The 9,489-nt window shown below is 43.2% G+C and overlaps 1 long non-coding RNA gene across 1 annotated transcript; it reads right to left on the reverse strand.

Annotated features, from left to right (window-relative positions):
- Positions 1-1,337: 1,337 nt before the first annotated feature.
- LOC122190300 lies at positions 1,338-7,026 on the reverse strand. Its single transcript, XR_006182104.1, has 3 exons — positions 6,887-7,026; positions 4,311-4,419; positions 1,338-1,425 (listed from the first exon to the last, which is right to left on the reverse strand). It is a non-coding gene; the product is annotated as an uncharacterized LOC122190300 (long non-coding RNA).
- Positions 7,027-9,489: the final 2,463 nt, after the last annotated feature.

Below are 9,489 nucleotides of genomic sequence, written 5' to 3' on the forward strand. Positions count from 1 at the left end.
CTACAAGTAGAGAAGCTGTATCACTTTCCACAACTTTTGCTATCTGCAAAGTAGCTGTTCATTTCATGAGGATCGAATCTGGTCTGCAAATTGTGAAATACTGCAGTAGCTTAATTTACAAAAGAAACATAGAATGGCAAAGATATGGCTAAGACCAGTCCAGCTTGAAAAGAGTCAAATGCAATAAGCATGACTGCACGAGTACAAACAGAAGAATTATTCCTCCCCACACACCCCTCCAAAAACATAATGATTCATAAAAAGGCTGGGCCTTTTAATCAGGTCTTAATATCAGCAAAATTACATCACTCGCTAGCATGCTAATGAATTCATCTCCCAAGGTTTTATGCTAAGTGCTCTATCATGACCCTGAATATTTCCCACATGGTATGCTGCAGATTTTAAAAGATCTCTTTGTAAAAATATGACATATACTTTACATTTGAAAGACAGTGGGAGCACTTTTTTTTACTGAAATAACAGCACAAATCCAACCTGCAGCCAAGAAGCTAGTGAAATGCCAAGATGTTATTCAAAATTGTTATTAAAATTCAGGGTGGTCCCTCTTAACCAAATTTCTGGCATTATAGCTTCATTTTAGTGTGATCATGGTACTCAGCAGATCAATGCAAACACAGAAACATCCATAAAAAGTCACGCTGCTGCTTTAGGATCCCATCTCCAATGAAGATGGGTACCACCTGCTTTCAGAAAACAGCATAGGATTTCTAATTACTTTGTTTTATTCAAAGTGTGTTTAGCACAAGTTATAAAAGAGTTTAGAAGTGTACTGGTCAGCGACTCCTGAGAAGAGCACAAAAGAGCACAGCAAAGCAGAACTACTAAAGTCACTATGGTTGAGGCTGGAAGCAGGACATTTCCATCTGGAATAGACATCTCAGAAGCATAGGCAGCACCCAATTTTATCACCAGAAGGATGGGCGTATCCATCACCCATGTCCATGTCATGCAGCACTGCTTTAGTTATTTGCATCTCTCCCTTAGCTTCAGGCCTGGCTCTCCAGGAGCCTGAGATCAACTCACGAGGCCATGCAGTATCTTCTGTTCTTGGCAACTCCCTTGCCTATGCGTAAATCTGAGCTGGGCTTTGCCACAGGCTGAAAGCCTCTCTCTTTCAGAGCTGAAATTTGGCACTCATTCATGAATTTTAGTGTAAAACTGACATACTCGTAGAAGATTAGATATATATTTCACCAAAGTCAAATCTAGCCTGATGTTGCTCGGATAAAACTTTTTAAGATAAAGATTGCTTATATTTTTTCCTCGTTCACCCACCTCACATCTTACCTTCTCCTTCAAGTAGTTACGATCAGCCTGTAAAATATTAGCCTGGCTTGTTTACCCAGGGTTGCTTCCAAGTTTCACATTAAGCAAGAGCAATGTTGCTGAGGACTTGAGCCAAACCTAGTGAAATCCATAAAAGAAAGCTGCATCAGTTTTAACGGGCTTTGCAACAGGTCTCAGATATTTCAAGAGTAAAAGTTCTCCATTCCTACAATCACAGCATTGGCAGAAGCAGGAAAACACAGTGGCCAAATGGCAGGACGATGTAGGGATGTAACCCAGGGTACAGCTGGTAAATCTCAGCAGGAATTCTTAGCTCCAGTAGTTAAAGCTGAGCTACTGCTCCAGTGCAGAGCTTGTCAGCAAAGGAATTATCACCATCATGACACTAGACCTATTATCTCAGCAAGATTTTAAAGAAAGACTAACGTACATGGGATGGGCTCAGTCACTAGGCACAGAGCCTTTGCTATTTCCCTCAAGACTGTTGAGGAACAAAAGTGTGTCATATTCACATTTCTTTACTGGAGTGGAAAAAAAAGGCCTTTTTATGTCTGTGAGGAACTGAGTCTTTGACGATCTCGTTGTAGGAAAGACCTTAATCTATCATCTCCATGATGTCTTCTAGTTAGCAGCAGAAGCTTTTCCTTCATTAGACAGTAGATATCTACATAGGAAAGAGTAATTTCTCATGCCCATAGCACAAAAAAAAAAAAAACAAAAACAACCAGCTCCAAGCAGGTTTTTCAGCCTATTAGATGGGAAAAACGGAAATAAAAACAATGAAAAAAAAACCACATAGATGAACAAATTCAAAGTATACTGAGCATTTTCTGAACTATGCTGCTTTTCAGATAAATCTGACCGTTTGTCTGACAAAGGCAGGACCAGGTCTCCTCTTGCTGTAGTCAGGCATCATTCCTTTCATTGCAATAGGACAGCATATGTGAAACAAGTCTTGTGATGTCTACATTAAAGTAGACATACTAGAGAAATTACTGCTAGTCTTGGCATTTACTAAGGGTTACCAAATTTCATCTACTCTTCTTCAGAAAAAGGTCTTGTTTCTTCATCTGCTGGGTATCACTGCCTACTGCTATCCATCCTGTGCAGCTATGTGCATTCAAAGGTATCTAAACATCCTCCAACACATCACTGGGCAACACAGCTGCCATCTGTTATTCTCTCTGTCTCTCAGCCCAGCAAGAGAACTGAGCCGACAGTATTTTCCTCTTGGAGAGTTATTTTTGTTGCACTTCTGGGTTTCTTGATGCACTGAAAATGCATGTTAGGCCAAGTCCTTCACAGCATGGCAACTGATTGACTGAGTGATGTGAGTAACTGCAATTTCTCAAAGCACCCTGGGATGTGTAGCACTCTGTGTGCATAAATCACTCTTAAGAGCAACTGGAATAAAATCTGTGACTGGCAGTGCAGGATTCTGAAATGTATCTGAAGTGCTTGGGAAGGCTTTGCAGTGACACAGCTTTTTGTGCACTGAAAGGTATGCACTGAAGCTCTATAAGCCTGGTCACCCATTCCCCTTGATAGCTTTAAAACAGACCAAGAAGAATGATATACTTCTTTAATCTGTGCTGATGCTATAAGAACCACTTTCTGGAACTTTGTTTTTACTGACATAAAAGTATCCCCTCAAACATTTATGTTCATTCTTTTTTCTTCTTCAGAGTATGGAATTCTCCTGGTGGCATATTTATTTTCTCTAATAACGCTGAATTTATGCTGAAAGCTGCCTGAAATAGCCCAGTCTCTTAAAGAGATTAGATGTCAGAGGTGACGGGAAGTGTCTGAAGGAGAAACACTCCTTGGCTACCAAGGAGAGCTGAGTGGGTCAAAGAACCTTGGCTTTTGTTTCATTTTTTTTGTTTCATTTTAAATCTAGCCCAAATGAAGAATGGGCCATAAGTATCTGTCTGTGAGAAATGAAACAGCAATGCACGTTAGTTAATTATGGAGAGGTATCCATGGCAAAAAGCACAAGATGCTTTACAGTGATTTATGGTCTGTCTTCCAGGAGAGAAAAATGAGCCTGCTGTGAAGACACCATGCTCATGAACACATTTGTTTTTCCTGGTGTTCTGCTAGCTTGCTGCTGGCCTGCTAAGTGAGCCCGTTGGCTCTGGCATGCCAGAGCACTTCCTAAGGAAGTGTTACTACAAGCTAAGATAGAGCAATGAAAACAACTCCCTTCAAAAACACCACAGCCCAATCCATCGCTTGATTGTGCCCTATGACTGCAAAGCCCAAAAAGGAAAAGCACTATTATGGAACAGGACCCATTTCTATGTAACACTCATATCCATGCACAACAGGAGGACAACAACCTTATTTTTATCCCTTCTCCATTGGCAGAAGGCTCATATTACAGCAGGTAAAATTAGTGCATAGATACCAGAGCTGAAACAGCCAGTGAAATGTCAGCAAGGAAGGCCTAATAAGCTAATAGGGGACATACCACCCAGACATCAGTGGGACATAGGTTGGACAAAACCAGCATCTTGCCAATAGACAAGGGCTGCCTCAGGACAGGGGACAAGCCAAGTGTCAGTGCTAGCCCTGCACAGGCTGGCACTTACCAAGGGTTGCAGCCACATAGGGCTGAGCACGGGGAGGCAAGGCAGGCAACAGGCTTCCTTGGTGGCATAGCAAAGGTCAAGCCAATATCAGGGTATCCAGAGCCAGGAGCAGACAGGTCAAGGCCACAGAATGGCCCTGGTGGGGCTGGAGACAGACTCAGCAGTAGCCCAGCTCAGTGACAAGGCAGCAGGCTCTAGGCTGGGCTGAAATAGGTGCCTGGGCTCACAGCGCAGGTGGGGGTCCAGAGAAAGCCAACCAGAGTCATTAAGGCACATTAGTGCTTTTAGGAATCCCCCTCAATTCTTTTTTATTATTGCTAGTGACGGTAGTGGATAATTGGACCCCAGCACACATCTGAGTAATGGTCTGTGAAGCAGTAAGGCAGATACACAGCTTTCTGGACTTACCACCCTCAGAAGGTAGAGGGGCTGCTTTAAGGGGACCCATCCTGCACTCAGCACAGCTCTTGCTTTTCTCTCTGCAGAAAAACGTCATCTCTTCCTGACATTTCAACCCCTGGAGGAGAAGGAGACATGGACTGTAAAGGAAACATTGACTGTACACTGAATATACTTCACTGGCCACTTGGGAGGAGTAACTTTGCCAGTTCGCAGCATGTGGGATCAGCAGCCGGCTGCAATCCTGGCCAGTTCAGACTCATCCACAACCAGCCACAAGGTTTGGGTACTTTTTTTGTTTTGTTTTGTTTTGTTTTAAAAAAAACTTTTGTTAGCCAACCTTTTAAGTGGTGCACTCTTTTGTTGGGTTACCTTCCTTCAGGGCCTAAATTAGAGCCAGTAGACCATGTTGCTATCAGTGGACCAGACCCCAGCTGGGCTAAATTATACTTGATGTGACCTGCATCTCTCATAGTCAGGACTAAGTGCCTCACATTAGGCATAGAGATTAACACAGTGCTCAGCTTGTGGGACAGATATTTTAAATGTTCTGATAGAAAGCATATGAAATAATGAACTCTAATTTTCTCACGCTACGGGTGACCCTTGAATAAAAGAAGATCTGCCCTTCATGAATAAATTCACTTTTAATTTGCGTGCAAGGGAGGTGAAATGTAAAGTTTTCCATTTTAGCAGATTTTTCCCCCATAAAATAATCTCTTTCTTTCTGAATGTTGCTATTCCTCAGCTGCAATGAGAAAATCGATGCTGTGCGATCATTTTTCCTCTCTCAACGTACCCATCCAACACAACTGCAGAGCTGGGCCCAGCAGCAGGAGAGTAACCCAACCAGGGCTGGAGCAACGCTGCCCTCTAGTGGGGAACTCAACACATGTGCATGCTGATGCGTCTGCAACTTTGCTGTTGCTGAGTCTTAGTAACATACCTAGGCTGGAATAACCTCCTTTTTAGTACTTTCCAAGTACACGTGTTTGTAAGGAAACTGAATACAGACATTACACAATCACCTTGAGCCATTGCATGCTCAGCAGGAGAGATGGAGTCATAGTATCACAGAATCATTAAGGTTGGAAAAGACCTCTAATATCATCCATCTAGTCAACCATCTTCCTACCGTCAATATTGCCCACTAAACCATGTCCCTAAAGTACCATGTCTACATGTTTCTTGAACACCTCCAGGGACAGTTACTCCACCTCCCTGAGCAACCTGTTCCAGTGTACCACTACTCTTTCTGAGAATAAATGTTTCCTAATATATGAACTGAACCTTACCTGGCACAGCTTGAGGCCACTACCTCTCGTTGTATCACTGTTACCTGGAAGAATAGGCTGACTCCCACCTCACCACCACCTCCTTTTGAGTCCGTGTAGACAGCACTAAGATCTCCCCTGAGTCTCCTCCACAGTGTATAATCCCAGTTCCCTCATTTGCTCATCATAAAACTTGTGCTCCATAACCTTCACCAGCTTCATCTTCACCATGTAGAGATATTCACCCACTAATACAGCTCTAAGCTTCTTCTAATTTGCCTCCCTTACACATATACAGGAAAGGGATGGTGAAACTCTCCTTTCTTGCCCAGAAGGTTTCATTTGCTTGTTCCCGGAGTCTACAATCCTTCTTAGCTCCCATCACAAGCAGGACCAGATCTCTGCCTTCCTCCTTGCAAGGTTCCCGCTCCTAGCTGGTAAGCCTTTGGTCTGCCTCTTCCAACAGCTCTTGCTATCTATTCACTTCTCAACAATATTAGCCTGTAAGTAGCATCCCAAGGCAAGGGAGGAGCACACAGACCTTTCACAGTCTACTGCCCTGAGCACCTACAGTATTCTCCAAGTGGCCTAACTTCAGAGTTGCTCACATCACTTACTATCAGTTAAGCAGTCACAATCAGATCTTGTTTCTGAATAGGGTGTTTCCCTTCCAAGGTGCTTGGAACAATTTCTAAACGTCCACAAAGCATTCTGCTTTCTCTTAATTGCTCATTTCAAGAGATACCCACAGATTTTTGAACGTTTCCCTGCAATCCATTGGATGAGGTACACTGCATGCCAAGTCCAGGTGGAGATAAGATTTCAATCTCTTCAGCATAAACTCTCCCAACAAACCTCCAAGACTTTTGACTTAACCTCACATCTGCTTTCACAGCATAAGAAACCTGCCAGTCCCTGTGCAGTGAGGGCTTTTGCAGCACAAAGCTTCCACTTCCCTATGTCTGGTTCCTTTTACCTCTCCAGAAAGCCAGTCTGCCACTTTAATCACAGTTGAGCTGTCAGCCTGTAAATCCCCAACTCTGCACACCTGAAATGTGTTCACTGGTGAAACAGTGCCCAGGAATTTCCTGGCAATGGTTGATGTCAAAGGAAGAAGTTGCAGAGTTTGCAAATACCCCGAGGTGGCTGCTGCTGCAGTCAGTTTTTCCAGCGTCTGTCCCACATCCCTTCCCTGGCATCTGCCCCTAAAAGCCTAATGCAAATCTACAGCCCCTTTTACAAACACAGAGGGCCAGGTTATGCCCCTAATTTCCCCATTTTCCCACACAAAATACAAGTTCAGCCACATACCTTCAGACCTTCTTATGCTCTCTGCTGTTTCTTTACTTCTTTTCTCCCTCCATGCGCTCTCTGCATCCTCTTGTGGTGCTCTTCCCCCCACACAACACCTTATTTAACAGTCTTCTCTGGAGAGGAGATAAACTTTGTCTCTCCAGTCTTCACTCGGTGCCACCTGTTGACCTCTTGGTCTCTGGGGAATGCCACCAGATTTTCTCCTTCAAAGCACTTTAGGAAAGGAAATATTTCCAGAAACAAGTGGTCTTACTGATGCTGATCCCCACGGCGACCTCATGGCAAGGCCTTGGCTGCTATTGTCCAACTGGTCTTCAACACATTGCAGTCCCACACTGGGGCCTGATGGACCTGATAACCAACACACAGCTGGGAGCACGTTGAGATCTCTCCTGTCATTGCCACATTGTGTGAAATGGATTATCTCCACCCACAGCTGCAACTGCATGCAAGTGAAGGCCCCAGAGTGGCCCAGCCCCATCGCCCCATCACCATGCTCAGGTCTCTGCACCAGCAGGAGCTGCTTGCTCCTCTGCAATGATGCATGCCAATTTGTCAGCCAGAGGGTGTGAATGCAGGAAGAAAAACCTCTGATGCTAACAGATCCAAGGCTGGACATACAGGAAAAACCAAAATATCTCTTAATTACCTCTGTTATTGATCCTTTTCCTGGGCAGAGGGGAAGGGAACGAGCCTTTTGTCCAAATCTTTCCTTACAAACAGAGCTTGGCCACAGCATTTGCACACTTTGTTAAGTCTGGAGTTTTGTGATGTTGGAGTTTTTTCTCAGGCTGGCCTTGTCTGAACATTTTGGGAGCAGTAAGACTGAAACAGTTGCCCTCAGAGTCAGAAGAGACTCATCTGTATGAAATGTGTGTATGAAAAACTTACTGCACGTCCTTTTGAAGGGCTCAGAATTTTGCTCAAAGCCAACAACAAAAAAAAAAACATGCAAGTGAGCCATTTCTAGGGCTTTCCATACAGGTGTGCTGGCAGCTGTTCAACCCATAAGGTGGGCACAGTTGGTATTAACTCCAACAAATGCAAAGCAGCCTGCTGCAAGCTGAAAAAGTGTCGTCCATGATGTGTGGAGCTGTGGTCAGCTTGCACAGTTGGCTGCAAGTCCTGCTCCAGGCCTGGCTACAGACATGGTGGGAAAACTCACAAGAAGATCCATGCAGTTGCATTTAGGCTGGGAATTATATCAGGAATTATTTGTTTTTCCTCAGAGAAAAACAAGATCTTATTTCCAAGCTGTTAATGGAAACAGTCATGCAGTCTGAGGCTTTTAAAGAGAAAAAAAAAAAAAAAAAAAGAAAAAGAAGAAAAACACAGTTGTTTTGCTAATATGAGTAATGTTCCTCAGCATTTGTAATGAAATTAAGCTTCTGATTGCTTCTCCATCTAGAAAAGAGTAATTTCCACTCAAGAAGTGCAGAGAATAGCATTTCAATAGACAGCAATTCATCAGCATTGCTGAGACGCTTGCTTTTCTGCTCATTTCCAGAATCTCCTTCCAGTTTCCTTTTTCTACACACAAAAGGCACACCTCCTTGTCCTCCAGCTGATGCACAGCAGAGGACATGCAGCGAGAACAGAACAGGTTCCGGATTGGGCAGCCCAGCCTCACTGGGGATTGCAAGAGCCTTGGGAACAAACTCGCCAGCACAGACTCTTGGCTTTCGTTGGAGGAATACTGAGATGTTATCCAAACAAAGGCCCTCTGCTTGGGCATTCAAATTTGAAAGCATTTTGAAGGTTTTGGGCCAATTGATACAGCCAACACTAGCAAGTCTGTGGCACAGGCAAGACAGGAGTTTCTGATTTCCAGTGCCTCACATCTATTTTTAGTTCCAAAATCAGATAAACAGTAAGAATCAAAAGCAAACTGAGAGAGAACCTGTTGGAAAATAGCAGCTGTGTACTTCTGACTTTTTCCACAGTAGCTAGGCTTTAAGGAACAATAACAAAACTGCAGTGCCAGAGACACACAAAAAATAAATCAGTGATAAACTATTTTTACAGGCTTCTCATTTGGCTTTTTAGGAAAACTAAATTTTTGCATCATGTTCCCAAGCAGTTCCTGGCCATCTGAAGGCAGGAGCTGTGTTTCTTATCAGATGTCTCTTCTGCCTTGATGCACCTATGCTAGTTTTTGATGAGCAGTAAGGCTATCAGCCTGCTTGCCCTTTTTAAGCTTATTTTGCATAATGGCAACTTCTGCGTTCCCAGTAAATTACAGTAAAGTTTAAGCAGGATTATTTGACCTTGAGGCTTGATATTTTTCCTCATTGCCCTCAGTAATAAGACTACCTTTGGGTGACCAAGAAGCAGCTTTTAGTAGTTCAAAGACAAATGTTTACCTTGGAATAAAAAAAAAAAAATTGCATTTGTATTGTCTAGCTTGTGCAGGCATTTCAAGAAAACATATTCCTGGGCAATAAATTGGTCCCAAGCAATGGTAAAACAATGATAAAATCAATAAACAAAGATGTGCAAAATTTTCAGGGAAAATATGAATATTTGCTTAGGTTAGTCTACTACAGCATATATCCTGTGGGGAAAAAAAAATAGAATTTGATCATAGCTTTTAACATCTA

Source organism: Lagopus leucura, unplaced genomic scaffold (assembly GCF_019238085.1).
Source record: "Lagopus leucura isolate 7727_CA_CO unplaced genomic scaffold, USGS_WTPT01 Super-Scaffold_100159, whole genome shotgun sequence".
In the NCBI taxonomy this organism is placed as follows: domain Eukaryota; kingdom Metazoa; phylum Chordata; class Aves; order Galliformes; family Phasianidae; genus Lagopus; species Lagopus leucura.